This window comes from Sturnus vulgaris, chromosome 3 (genome assembly GCF_052056855.1).
Source record: "Sturnus vulgaris isolate bStuVul1 chromosome 3, bStuVul1.hap1, whole genome shotgun sequence".
In the NCBI taxonomy this organism is placed as follows: domain Eukaryota; kingdom Metazoa; phylum Chordata; class Aves; order Passeriformes; family Sturnidae; genus Sturnus; species Sturnus vulgaris.
The window spans coordinates 102,284,168-102,300,181 of record NC_142245.1 but is presented as its reverse complement, the minus strand read 5'-3'; positions in this window follow the sequence as shown (position 1 = coordinate 102,300,181).

Sequence of the window (16,014 nt, the reverse complement as noted above, 5' to 3'; positions counted from 1 at the left end):
AAACTAAAATAGTAGCATTGTTGCTCATTCTTTCTGTTTTCTTCTCTTTATTTCTCCGTTTATCTATATAAACCACATTTATTGACCATGTTTATCAACTTGAAAACCACAATAAAATGTAAATAGTTAAATTTTAGAAATAAACCAGAAAATGCTGGAATTAATTTTGCTTGGTTGCTCACAATTTAGCCTTATTATTTTCACATTATAATACAGCTCTGTAACTATCTAATTGTGTGGTTTTAGTGGGAATATTTCCTGACTTGATGAAATAATTGTTTAAATATTCTTGTTCTTATTTTTAAAAGGAAATTGAAAAATCAGAAGTCTGTTGTACAGTTTTGTACCTTTGTTGCAAAATGAGATTTTTAACCTCTGTGTAAACCAGAATGGAAGGCAGCTAAAACACATTGGAGATCGCTTTCAAAACCAGGCACCAAGATAAATCTCTCACAGTTATTTCAAGATTATGGCATGATACATGGCTCAGAGGACTTATCTATGTTTTTTCTGTTGTATAAAGAGGAAGAAGGGAGGGAGTGAGGGAGTGAGGGAGTGAGGGAGTGAGGGAGGAAGGAAGGAAGGAAGGAAGGAAGGAAGGAAGGAAGGAAGGAAGGAAGGAAGGAAGGAAGGAAGGAAGGAAGGAAGGAAGGAAGGAAGGAAGGAAGGAAGGAAGGAAGGAAGGAAGGAAGGAAGGAAGGAAGGAAGGAAGGAAGGAAGGAAGGAAGGAAGGAAGGAAGGAAGGAAGGAAGGAAGGAAGGAAGGAAGGAAGGAAGGAAGGAAGGGAGGGAGGGAGTGGAGATGAAAATTATTACCACATGTGGATCCAGCAGCAAGACTTGATTGTCAGAATTTTAAAATTTTAATGTCAGTTGGTAAAAGTGATAGTTATCATCTTGACCCTTCGGGGGTAGGGGAAACCCATGAAATACAAAGTTCAATGGCATAATATGCTTTCAAGTTCACCTGGAATGGCCAGATAACTCCCATGAAGAGGCAGGGAGTGTTAAATTGTCTATTGCAACACTGTAGATCATGTACAGTTCTTTGGTGGAAGGACCCAGAAATTAGTCTAAGGGTGCTTCAGGGGACTTTGATGGTTTATGACACCTTCTAAGACATGACAGCAGCCTCTCACTTCAGCCTTGTTATTCCAGTTACGCCCCATCAGAAGGGATGAATACCTTCAGGCCTATGAGTGAATGTCCTGATACCTCCCCCAGAGGGGCAGACACTTGTATAAGTGAGGATACTGGCATAATAAGAAGTAACATCCCTCCTCCATAGGTTCTGCTTCTTATTGTCCTTCTCCCTTATCTGTCTCAAAACCTTCACTTCAATTGGAGTTGCAAACCTGGCCACAGCAAAGCAAATGCTGCTTTTGCAAATGGCCAATTTTTTGTCATTAACACTTAACATTTCAGCATCTCACAGCTTGTTATTCAAACATTTTAAAAAATTAGATAATATAAAGGTTTCAGAGATATCAGAAAACAAAAGGAATATGCGCTTTTCAAAATGCCTTTTTTTTTTTAAAGGCAAATCTAGCCAACTGGTCCGTGTAGAACAGTCTAACATTCACAACACTGGTAATACAAACATCCTTAGACAAGTAAAAAAGTGGTCTGAAATCCATGAAGGTCAGCCAGATTTGATTCAAAGAGTATATCTAATAATTTAAAGTAACTGAAATGTTCTAGACCTGAACGAAAATGCATTAAAAGAAACACCTTGAAACCATGTTTTGTCAATGTCAATATGGAAAGCAAAAATGTACTGATTTGAACAAAATTTGTAACTCTGAACTGTCAAAACAAATTGTTTAGAGATATTGCTTGGATAGCATGAAGAGCTCCAGCTATATTTGAGCATATTGACTCCTATAGGATTAGTATAATATTACCAGTTTAACAGAATATAAAAAGATAAATTCTTTAATACATTGTTTCCCATTCTATAAAAAGAATACTTGCTAGTTGCAAATTTTTCCAAAATTTTTCCATTTTATTGCTATTTTTTTTTTCTCCTAAAATTTATACTCATTGAGAAAGGTACACTCTCCTTAGCAGGTCTCCAAAGTAACTTCTACTAAAGTTACTCGAATAGCAAGAACTTCAGGATGCATGTAAGCATATTCTGCGTTATGCTCTTGACTAATTTATTTTTTCTCATTACTTTCATTACATAAAAAAAAGACCATTAGTTTAAAAATATGGACAATGTAAACTGAAGGTGTAAAGCTTTCAGCAGCTTTTCACACAATGAGAAGTGAAAAATATTGACAATAAATTGGAAAAAGCAGCAGGTATGATATGCTTCATGGAATAAGATAGAAGTAGAGAAAAACGTGTCTTAACTGTGCGACAAGGGGAGGGACAATGGAAGAGGTTTTGACAGGAGTATTTGACAGCATTTTCCACATGAGAGTAAGTGCTTTTAGCAGTGTGTTGAGTGGAAAAAGGATTCAAAAACCATCTCTTGGTCTAAAGACTGTTGTGTGTAACTGTCACTCTAAATTACCTCTATTTGCTTCACACGGAGCAGCATGTTAGGACATGGGATGGTCCTAAACTTTATTCGAAACTTATTTTCATACAACTTCCATTGCAGTGCAGGATTCCCGTCCATCCTGCTGGTGTTGTTGTATTCCCCATGGTCTGCAAATATAAACAAGGGAAGATGCTTAGGGATGGAGGAAGCACCTTTCAGTTGATGAATTTCTCTTATAAAAGATATCAGTTTTCCAAACAAACTGCTTAACTTTATTCTTAAGCTCATTACAATTAGCATATTCCTTTACTAAACCTCTGCTCTTTTCTTCCCTGATGATTTATTTCTGAAAGGGCTGAATAGGTCAGAGGTAAACAATCTTGCAATAGATGTAAATCTGAAGGGATTTAAGTGGATGGATTGAAATTTTAGGAAGGATGGCACTTTCATTGGTTACTAAGGCATCTGCAGCACAAAATAGATCCCAGACGAAGAGATCAGAACTCACAAATGTACCTTGAAATCCCAAAGCTTTAACAGTGGCTAAATTCTCCATCTATATACAGGGACTTGGCTAATCTGCATCACCTTGATGAACAAATATAGTGAGTGATTTTGTGGTTTTGTCAAGTGTTGTATAGGCAGCCATGCACAGAGTCACACACATGTGTGTATGTATGCAACCTTTTACACATACATGCACACAAACAGACATATCTGTGTCAGTTTTCTCTGTAATTTTAAAATATGCCTTGTATAAGGAATGGCCTGTTGTGCAAAATCAGTCTTTCATTTCCTGTACATAAAAGTTTGCAACCATTTAAATTAATTCCATTGATTTATCTTCAAAAGCATATAGTCTCTTGAAGAGCCGAATATAATAAATATTTATTATTGCTGGAATTATGATTTAGGATCTTTCACTTAAGAATGAAAGAGAAGGTCAAAATTTAACATCTCAAACTGAGAGAAAAGTTGGCCTAAATAAATGGAAAAAAAAAATAACCTTGATGCAATATCACTACTTACCAGCACATTTGGGATACTATATTACAATAAAATATACAGAATTTAAAGAATTTAAGTATATGAACATTGGCATTAAGATCCTATAACTTTTTTTTTTAATGTGAATTGGATTTTTATGAGGCTAATGCAAGAAGTTACAAAATGGAGAAACAGAGAAATTGAGAATCTAGTCAGAAGCAATAAAAAATTTATAATGTACTTTAATAAAACTTATGTAGATTGGTTGTACAAGATAATGCAAGAATCTACACAGAACTAAGGGAATGTGGAAATTAATTATCTGCGCAGTAGAAACAGGAATGTTCTGCAGTAGAAACAGGAATGTTCTACATAATAATGCTAGAAATTCAGCATAGCTGTTGTCTCAATTTGCTTCAGTTCATATGCAGCTTTACTGGGATCAATATTTCTAGTATGAATACAGAACTGACCTGACATGTTATTAAAGGCATGATATTAAAGTCACTGAAACAATTGGGAGAGTACTGAGAAGCCAAAACAACAAACAAATCAAATGGAGAAACTCAATATTTACAAAGCAGTATGGCGAAAGCTGACTTACACAGATACTGTCTGTAAGAAATTTGAAAAAAAATTGAAAAAGATTTGTGTTTCAAAGTGATTCTTATTTTAGCCCTGAAATAATATGAAGCTCACAAAACATCAAAATAAAAATGTGTAAAGCTCCTTAGCCTTTAAATTTCTTACTCCCTTCTAATCACCTTTTTCCTACTTCCTGATCTGGAAGAAAAACTCTGAATTATTGATTCAGAATTGTCCAAATGCTTTACTTGCAGACAGCACAGCATTATACTAAAATTAATTTTTACTTTCAGACCTTTCTGAGAATGGGATCTTCATGGTTTATGTTCTGCAGAAAAGAAGTTGCTGACCAGATTGCTGCCATTTCTACTCTTCTGCAGTCTCATCTCAAGCAGTGTCTATTTATAAGTCATTATATTGTTCATAAGCACAAAGAAGGTTTTGGCTGTCCTATAATTTAAATTCCAGATCAATTATATGCACTGACCCAAAACATCTTGATTAAATTCTTCCAAACGAAAATCTGAGTGTTTTACCAAGCAAATATACTTGAGAAGAAAAATAGGATTGGGGAAAACACAATCTACAGAAGCTATGTTTTCTTTTTTAAGCAACCTCTTTTAAAAGAAACTTTCAATGTTCCAATTGTAATATACAGTAGAACAAGACCTCTACTATCATTATTATGTTTTGCTCATGACTAATATAGTTTTGTTAAAAAGTAATTTTATTACAAGCTTTTATAACATGGTATTTAGAAATCAAATAATTCTCTCAAATAAGTATTTTCTGTGAACTCCTTTCTTGTTTTGTGTTCCCAAGATCAATTATTGTGTCTGTTTTACACACTGAATCTCTTTACAGAATGTTGTGGTTCCACTCCAGCCAGCATCCAAGTCCCACACTTTGTTACTCCCCCACCAGCAAGGCCAGGGAGAGAATCAGGAGGGTGAAAGCTGGAAAACTCGTGGGTTGAGATACAGACAGTTTATTAGGGAAAGGAAAAGCCAGGCACACAGGCAAAGCAAAAGAAGGAATTCACTGCTTTCCAAGGGTAGGCAGGTGTTCAGCCATCTCCAGGAGAACAGGGCCCCATTACACTAATGGTGACTTGGATAGACAAATTCTATCACTCCAAACATCCCCCCCTCATCCTTCTTCCCCCTACTTTATATACCGAGCATGATGTCACATGGTGTGGACTCTCCCTTCAGTCCATTTGGGTCACCTGTCCTGGCTGTATCTCCTCCCAACCTCCCCTGCATCCCCAACTTCCTCACCAGTGTGGCAGTAGGAAAAGCAGAAAAGGCCTTGGCTCTGTGCAAGTCCTGCTCAGCAATGACAAAAACATCTCTGTGTTATTAGTTTTGTGTTCAGCACAAATTCAAAACACAGCCCCATACCAGCCTGCAAAGAAAACTAACACTACTCCAGACAAAACCAGCACAACAAAGCACTGCTAAGTGCATCCTTACCACTGCACTTAACAAACTGAGCATACTTAACAAACGTGGAAATATATATTTGTGTCTGGAGTCAGGCATTGTTAATGAATTCTATACATTACCAAATACAATAATGTGCCTGCAATTGGAAACATGTTAAAAGTTTAAAACAAATTGCAAAGCCCACGTTTCAGAAGAATCTCTGATATTTTGGTATTTTAGTGAACATCTAAAAATTATTTTAATGTGCTGTTTCTTCTGTATGAGTGCTATTTCTCTAGCATTCCTAATTTCCATTTAATAGAAAAATAAACCCCTAAGAAACTTTTTGTCATGTTATATGACATTCATATCAGTATGATCATAAACTTTTAAAGTCTTTGGTTTTCTGTGTTTTAATTTAATTCTTAAGGTTTCTGTGCTCTTAAACATTGAGACTATATTTTTTCCTGTCTTCTGTTTCTTTCTGTGTTTGCCTTATCAAACAGAAAATATAATTAAATTTTTGCTTGTATAGATTTCTTTAGAAAGACTTTGAAAATGGCAGAAGGTAAGATTTCATCTTTTGTCTACATTCTCTTTCATGAAATCTTATGCCTACAATCTGCTGAAAAGATAATGACATCAAAATACTGAATCCTCTATATTAAATTATTTTGTGCTCCCTGAGCCAAACCTCCTCCTTATTTTACTTCTGTTTAGAGATGGAAGTCAGTCCTACTACCAAGATACTTAAGGATAATTACAATCAGTCAGGGTTGAAATGTCTGAGTGTAGATTGTTCACAACAAGCACCTTTCAAGATTAAGATCTGCCAAGTGAGTAAGAGGTGATGCCTATTAAAAGAAAATTTTGATTTATCTGTGCTTGCATTTCCAAATGGCAAATAAAGGAAGCTGTATTTTATGTTATTACTTTTATATTATTACTTTTTGTAATGCATTAGGATTCTGATAATCCATTCAGCTTGCATTTCTCTATGACCTATCATTTGACTTATGGAATAGACAGCACACCAATTATTAAGAGTAAAGCACAGCATTACTAGGGTTCTTTGGACAACATTTTGTTCACTTCATTATTGTGGTATACTGGAGAAACTTCAAAGCTCCATTAAAACAAATAATTCTACCAATTTCACAGATATTATCTTCTCTTAAAACTGGAAATTTGACTACAATATATTTAAGCATGACAATAACTTAAAAATTTTCTGTTTATTAGTAATAGCTATTACACTTGCAATAGACTGTTGTCAATAACTTTCCTCCATCTAAATTGCCTTTTATTGGTATTTTGCTGGCGTTAACTCTTTTTTTTTTCTTATAGAAGACACTACATGGAGTCCCACACACGGAGCTGAAAGTAAACATGGACCATATGGTGAGGAAAAAGCAAGAGAAGAAAGAAAATAGATAATGGAAATAGAATGAATGAGGAGAGAAAAACAAGTGAAGTATAGAGTACCGTTAATTTCTTCCCTCATAAAATAATAAAGTAAAACAATCACATTCCTTGTTATGTCCACTTAAGGAAACAAATGAAACAAAACTCACAAACCCAGGAGACAACTCCCCAAAGAGGAGTTTGTTGGTTTTTTAACATATCCCCACTGCCTTTATGAGGTTGATAAGCTGCATTCTACCAGGAACTGAGCATCCTCAGCTGGCTGACAGTAATGAACAGCAACTCACATGACTTGGTGCAGATATTTATGACAGACTTTTACATTTGAGTCAACCCAGCTGTAGCCTCTGTGATAGCAGAGAAATGTGTGCTGGTAAATCATCTTGCATGATACTAAGGCAAGATCAATTGCACACTTTCATGCTAATGCTCTGCCAGTGAACATACTTTGTACCTGGCTTAGAATAAAGAACTTTGTGCTTCTTTTTCTTCATCCACTGTAGCCATCTTGAACTGTATAACATCATATGATGTAGAAACAAAGACTAACTATGAAAAGGAACTTTTAAACAGGATTTAATTTCTGCTCATTAGCACGTGAGTATATTTATAAAAAAAAAACAAACAAAAAACTGTTTTATTGATGGTATTTGCTGCAGTGCCTGTATCATAATGGGCCATAATTGTGTCATGCTATGATATTGTTTTGAACTGGAACAATGAAACACTCTTTGGAAATGCTAGGAGCAAAGAAAAGGGCTACAGGCTTATGCTTTCTGCTCTACTGTTGGAGAGAGATTATTTAGGGCTTTTCTCACTTAAGACCTGAACCTTTTCCATTTTATTGCTGTCCTCTCTCTTATTTAAGGCTGTTAAAACTTGCTCTTGACTTTTTGATCTCTTTAATTTTACCATAATGAGTCAGTCTTATTTGCTGGAAGAAATCCTCTTATATGACTTTTAAACATAGGAGAACCATTTTTCAACATGTTCAATTATGATAACACTGAGAGAAAGTCACAGCAATTTGAGTCTTCTAATTCTGTGCACAGAGTAAAGGTCAATACTTTCATATTTGAGTGCCTATCATTAAAACTTCAGAGTGCAAACAATTTCTTCCAGTTTTTACATCATAATAAGAAAAGAACTTATACTGATTAGACCAGAGAATCCAGCTGTGAAAACTATCAGCCAAATAAGCAACTATTTTGCTCTTATGACTCATACTTCTGAAAATTTAATATTAATTCATGTTTCTAGCCCACATTTTTGAAAAAAGGGAAAAAAAAAAGAAAGAAATGTTTGAATAGGCTTTTCAAAGAGAAATGCCATTGTTAGTGTTTATTTTGAAAGTATATTAAACTTCAGATAAGGAATGCAAAAGTTCTGACTGTGATGCAATTTTGTTTGGATTTAATTCTATTAATCATACTTGCATTTACATTGACCAAAATATGGGGCTGTAACGCAGATTTTTCATAATCATCAAACAACTATTTAATGTTATTTTTTTATATTAACAGAACCAAAAAGCTGTGAATTTGGTTCTAAAATGGGTAAGCAACTGTGTTTTATTGTGATTTATGATAATAAGCTGTCAGGTGCTTTAACAAATGCTAAATTTGTTAATACTTATTTCTAACATTTTGCCAGTTTTTCTTAGCAAAATAAGACGATGTAACACTGACTCATGGTATAAAGACTGTTCTCATAGTAAAATCAGAGCAAATGACAAACTGTTGTAGACTGTTTTCAATATTCACATTTTGATACCTAGTAGAATCATAGAAACATGACTAGACTTTCTATGTCCAGTCTTACACAAAAAAAAATTAGATGATGCTCAGAAAGTCAGTGAATATAAAAAGTAAGAAAAAACAGCAAGAGACACTCCTATCTCACCACTTAACTCATTCTACTTACATTAGTTCAGTATTTTTTGTCACTATTTTTGTTACTCTGCCTGCAAAATATTGTGTTCTTAGGACATCAAAAAGGTGGAGATGTTATTTTTTCAGAATTTTTAAAACCTTAGTATAAGAGTTGCTTATCATTCATACTCAAAGATTGTGTTTCTTGTCCTCTGTTGGCTTTCTGTTGTACCAATGGCGAATCTAAGATGTAGTTTTAAACTTGAGATAATGAAATGGTGATTTTGAGATAATTCTTTTTCTCAAGCAGGTTGCTTATTCTTTTGGGGTATTAAATATGACAATACTTCAGTCATTTACACCAGATGTCATTTACTGTGAGACATCAAATAGATTTGGGTCCTGTTCAGCTTCCTCAGACAATTTCATAAAATTGCGCAATAAGGATCTTGCTTGTGAGTGTTTAGGTCTTTTTTTTATTAAAAACTTATAACAATAGAAAACAAGGTTAAATATAGAAGGAATAAAACTAAATCAATGTCAGAGTAAGCAAAAGCTGCTCACTCAGAGGAAATAAAGAGCAGACCCATTGGTCTATTCTCTACATGAAACCCAGTATTCAATCAATCTCTTGGCAAATAGGATCTGAAACTCAGGTTATAACACAGTCCCAACTGAGCAGTAATACTAGGAATTTTTAGAGTGAGAAAGAAGTAGGGGAAAAATGACAAGTCTGGAGGAACCTCAAAAAGAATCTAGTACGAATTCTGCCTAAATTTAGAAAGTTAGTAAAGAGCAAAGAGCAGAGTTTATGGAGAAAAAAAAAAAAAGCAGCCAACTCTGAATGACTGCATAGATACTTTGGAATATGGTCATTATATATCACCCTAGGGAGGTGATAGGTCTCCTGTAAATTTTGCAGTGAGTTAAGGCACCTGTGCTCTGGCTGTGATAGCAGCTAGAAAAGTGATCCAGAACTGCAGTACAAAACTAAGCTCTGCAGCAGAAATGCCCACTAGGAGTAGTATTGTAAACAATTCTATCTTTAAGCTTCTTGTATTATTTTATAAAAAAATTAAAATAAATAACGTTATGAAGTGATCCTGACAGTTTCTTTAAAAAAACACGAATATGTTTTTTAAAATAAGTATATAATTCTCTGTTCTTTATAATGCTGATGAAGAATTTACCCAATATAGTCTAATGAAAAAACTCAACTATGCCTGAATTGCATATTTTAAAATGCTTGCATCATTGTTAAGGTTCAGATAAATGCACTTTAAACAGCCAACTTTGCACATCAAAGCCTTATTCATGTGCTTATTGTTCTTTGAGGTCCATTAAACTGGGACTAATCTCTCATGGAATATGATGGTATTGGAAACTAATAATTTTATTTTGATCAATACTGAATCATAGTTTCTACCTGTGACTTTTACAGCTCAAATTTCATTAGTCATGAAAACTCACAAATGAACGGAGTAATCTCAATATTATAAAGTTCTACATGCTGCTGTTACGTGTATGTGTATGGAGGGAGCTGAGGTCTCAGTCTGGGCTGTTGTGCACTGTTGGCATGAAATGGTTGTAATTCATATGTGATATTTAGACAGACTGGAGTTTGGATCTCTGCTTATTATTCTTATTAACATCCGATATGCATAGAAAATGCTAAGTTCCAGTAAATTGGTAAGTTCCACAGAAAATTTGTGAAAGCAAAATTTCCTGTAAAATAAAACAGTAAATTCTGCTTAGTGCTAAAAAAAATAGTGAAGGGGGTTCACTTGGTATCCCAGTCCCACAAGAACTCAGGGTCACTGTAGCTTTGGAATTATTCCAGAGGGTTTGATTGCATTTGCTTAAATTGCAAAAAGTAGATTGCAGAATTGAAAGCTTACTGTGTAACTCAAGGCAATTCTTTAATTTTTCTCTGCCTGGTTTTATAAGACGCTTTGCAATTCACAAGGTTTCATTTTTTACTGCTGAAAAAGCATTATAGGACTTTTCTTTGGAAGATGGTCAGAGAACAAAAAAAGCTAATAATTTCTATTCTGTATTCACTATGCAGGTTGCAGCATCTATCATGTAATAGATGCTGCTGCAGCTACAACAAATCACCTGTCATAAACAGTTCATAAGCTGAAAGACAAAAAACCACATGAATGTTTTATGTATCTAGCTCACCCACCACTCAAGCATACAATTAGGACAACTAAGGTCAATTGTGCTATACAGAGAAGTTTTGGCTGAGCTGAATTCTGTGTGCTTCACAGTAAAAGTGGATCTTTGGGTCAGTGACATGATATTGGACAGGAAAGAGGAAGAAAGCCAAGGGGAAAAAAGACTTTCCTTAAAAATTTCTCATACAGTGCTGTGGATTAATTCCAGTGGGAAGCTGAACATCCCACAGACCTTTGTTAACTTGCCCCTGGAGGGATGGGGAAGAGTATTAGAAGTATAATAGTGAGAAAAGTCATGGACTGAGATAAAGACAATTCAATAGGTAAAGCAAAAGCTATATGCAAGCAAAGCCAGAAAAGGACTTCATTCATTACTTCCCATTGTCAGGCAGGCGTTCAGGAAAACAGAACTGTACCACGTGTAGTGGTGATCTGCGGAGACAAACACCAACACTCCAAACGTGCCCCTTCTTTCTTCTTACCCCAGCTCTGCATGCTGAGCATGATGCCATGTGGCATCTATCCTTTGATAGACCCATGGATATCATAAAATGGCTTCAGCTGGAAGAGACCTTGAGTATCATCTAGTTCCAAATCCCTTGCCATGTGCAGGGACACTTTCCACTAGACCAGGCTGCTCAGAGCCCCTTCCAACCTGGCCTTGAACAGTTCCAGGGATGAGGACTCCACAACCTGTCTGAGCAACCTATCCAGTGCATTACCACCATATCATTCCTTTAGTCTACAATCACCACTTTGAAATGTCCAGAAAATTTCTGTTGAGTTCATTTAGTTCACAATCATCCTTCTTTGGCTCAGGTCCTATAGTACCATTGAAATTAATTTAATGACAAAAACAACGATCTTCCTACATCTCTCCCTTGCTATTTACTTGAAATATGAGTATGTCTAGGAGGCCATGGAACTATATTTCCTATTCATCCATTCCTGTCTTCTACAGAGAATTTCCCTTGTTTCCTTCGTACAAAAGTAAAGAGAGACTTATGAAAATACAACATTTATTTTTAATAATGCTAAACAAGATTTATACCCTTGAGAGCTACATCTCCAACTGGTGGAAGCAGAAAAGTCACATTTGAATATATTAAGCTTGACTTTTAAGAATGTGAGCAGTTCTGCTTTCACTCGCATCTTGATAATTGATTGTTCTGGTGCTTTAAGAGCAGACACAAGATCCTTCTTTTTACATTTGATCTCAAGTATCAGACTAGCTAAAAGTTAACTTCAGAGAATAAAAATAGCTTTTGATTAGATGCTTCAAAGCATATATTTCTTCAATATCAGCTTAATTACTTTTCTTATCTGTGGTCAGTGAGTGACTGTCAAAGGAATCTGAATCAAATCTGACCTAGAAGGGAATATATCTAGGACTCACTTATGTCTATACCATGAAAGATTTTTGATACTGTTAGCACTGAATTAAAGAAATGTGATTAAATATAACAGATGATCAGAAGATCAAAGTTAATATAAGACAAAATCTCGTTTACTTAGCCTAGAAAAACCTGTTAATTTATATCCATAGATTTTGTGTATGTGAAGTGTTGCTTGGGTTTTCCAGTCTTTTATTCTTCCATGGAATGTAATTTGTGAACCTTAATGTAGTTGTCAGCTTATGAAGATGGTTGAGATAAGCAAGGGTCAGGAGCTAACTAAATTCTTTGGAATAATCTGTCCTGTAATAAAAGTTAAATATTTCTAAGTGTCCCTTTCTCCTTAAGGTGTTGAAATTTCCAAATATTCTGTGGTGATGGGAGATATCCATATGATTACTTTTCAGCAGCACTGTTTTCCAGGCAATAGCAACATCTCATAATTTCACAGTAGCATAACCTACAAGAACAAAACAGCTCTATCTTGTTGTCTGAAAATGAAAAAAACAACAGGATAATTCTTATTTCTATAACATTTAATGGCAAATTGGTTTCTGTCCAGTGGTCTGGACTGGTCAAGGCTGAAAAATTGGCAGTTCTACCTTCCATTGTTTCTGACTCTTTTTTTAGGTCCATTGTGGACAGATATCCTGTGCAGTAAAAATATCCTTTGATTGTTATAAGAGAGAATCCCTTGTTTGTTAAGTGTCCTCCAGAGAATGATAAAAATAATGATCCATTAAAAGAACATAGTAGAATTGTCACTTTCCCCACACAGGATTTGCTGGTATCATGGATATTCTTAGCCTGGGAAATTAGAGATAAAAATTCATTTGCAAAATTGTTCCCTACAGTCTGTGCTTTGCATAATTTACTTTAACTTAGTCATGCAATGACTCTTGAAACATTTCACTTGAGAATAAGTTCTAGTTTTATGTTTTAGTTTACATATGAATTTCCTGACATTCAGTCCACTCTTTCTTTTGCATTAAAGTATCATCTTATGTTTAATCAAACCTTACTGCAAACCATCCAGTTCATCCACCTTGAGTGATTCGTTTCAATTCAAGTTTTAACTTTGTTGAAGTTTTGTGAGTATTACAAGCTTTTATCAAGCGGAGTGGATGCCAGCTTTACAAAGCTGCAATCTAGTATTCACTATCAAGGAAATAGAAACAGAAAATTAGGATGGAAGAGTTGAAATCTCAGCATTTGTAATAAACAGGCAACATGTTAGATAAAAATATTTAGTAGTGTTTCCATCTGGCATTGAAGGTGTCAAGCAAGGTGAGTTTAATGGGAAATATGGTACTTGGAACAACAGCTATTTTTGGTCATGCAAACTGCATGCTTTCAGCCTATCTCCAGCAAAAAGTGATAGACATGTTGGTACTGCCCCTATAAAATGCATTTGACAAAAAATAACCCCTTCCTTTCTGCACAAAGCACTCTTACAGAAGGAAAAAAGTGTTCAACAATAATGTATGCTTTTTCATACATTAATGGTAAAAATTCTGTGTAAGAAATAAAAATGACTCCCTTTGATCACTAAGCTGTTTTGATTATGAAATACAGCAATGGTGAAGAATATTCTGCTGGGAGGAAATAACAAGGAAATAACTATGATCAAAAGACTGTTAGAAGCTAGTATTCACTACAATAGAGTATGACTGCTGATCAAACACATTTTCCTATGCATAAAAGTTTATACTGGACTCTTGGTGAAACAGTTCCATATGCCCATGTTGACCTAGAAACAATGTCAGAATTAAAGTTTGATGCCAATGTCACAAAAAAATCCATGTTTTAAAACAAGTCAAAGTTAAAGGAAATATCATCTCTACCACAGCTTTCCTTCTTAAACGCAGTCTTTTACACACAGTCTTCTACACTTAGCAGCAGGAAATAAAGGCAAAGAATCTAAAATGAAAAAGAGAAATGGAACAGTGTTCAAGCAGCAGAAAGTAGAAGTAGTCAGAACCAGGACGAGAGTGAGTAGAATACCAGTCTTCTGTAGAGTACAAAAGGACATTTTATTTCCTCAAACACTCACTCTTGGTATCTAAGAGACAAATAAACAGGTGGAATGGTGAAAAATAAAATTATCATCTTCTTAATCCTCCCTCTCCTCCTTTTCTCACACAGACACTTCGTGGACACTACACTTGCTCAAGAGAAGCTGTAAATTGACTCTTAATAGGCATGACTCTTATAATGTGTCATATTACATTCTTCATTTATAAAGTATTTGCCTCAGCAGAAAAAAAAAAATTCATTATTAATGACTACTTTAGTCAATATTTAATATATTTCCATTCTTCTGAAATATAAAATTATTGATATAAAATATTAATTAACAGCCAACATGCTGGAACTGCCTCTATTTTAATTACACTTAAAACTAAATTGTGTTAGTCAAAAATATATTTCAGTAAGTGTCAAGACAAGGATCAGCTTAAGTGGAAATACAGCTGAGTGCACTCATGTTGGTTGTAGTATCTGAGATGAGCTCAGTGAAGTGTTTATGCTCTCTCCTAGCACAGAGAACATCCTTCTAGCAACGAAATAGAGAAAGTAGATTCTGAATATTTATGTATTTAGGAAAAGATTATTTGCTATGAGACAATATTCTTTGTTTGCTCTTCTAGGTATGAATTATCCCATTCAATGAAAGAACATGCAAAAAAGAGAAAGGAAAAAAACAGAGCCAGCGGGGATATAACTGTTAATTAACTTTACAAGACCCCTTGGAAAGAATTACTCTATGTATTCATTCAAACATACCAATTTCAATTTTCTTGGCCTTGTCATTGTCATCACCATCTGCCTGTAAGCATTTTATTTTAGAAGGCATTTATATTTCTTTAAACCATGACAGCTGACACATATACAAACGTGATGTTATGGCAATAATGTTGAAATGTTAAGACAAAAGATCCTGTCAGCTGAGCCCTGTCCAGGACAGCCCTTGTCTTTATTTTTAACATTACATTCAAATATAAAATAAGATATAAACAAAACCAAAATATGTATGTTGCTTCTCTAACAAAAATGGTGTGTTTATTGAACTTTAGCTATTCTATATATTTAGATATTTGCATAGTTACAATATTTTAAATTTATTATCAATGAGCAAATGGCTTTAAAGTTCATAAATTGTTGAAACATATGGAAAAAAGTAACCCTCCAGTATCTGTCATTTACTGTTTTACTGTGCTTGAGACCAAATTGATTCTATGTATTTTTAACATCCAACAGAGTATGCTTAGCTAGGCTATGCTTCTTTTATAAAGAGGATGAGATTATTAAATTCATAGCTGGGATATCTGTCTCCCATTCAGGAAGAAAAGGGGAAAGAACTTCACAGAGCTAGTTTGGACTGAGAAAGGTTGAGTTCATTCAGCCTTCCCAAGAGGATTTTCCCAAGATGATTATTTGCACTGAAGTTGGAGACATACTATGAATCAATCACAACATACCCATTTTTCTTCAGAGACTGTAGGAGAGCCTATAAGCTTAACTTTCCCCGTCTAAAGACACTATCTCACTGCAGGATGAAAATAAAAGAAAAGGAAAAAGAAAAAGACAAGTATTAAGAGGTAAATATCATCAAACTAGCTAAAATATTTTCTAATAAAGAATTACAAGATCATAC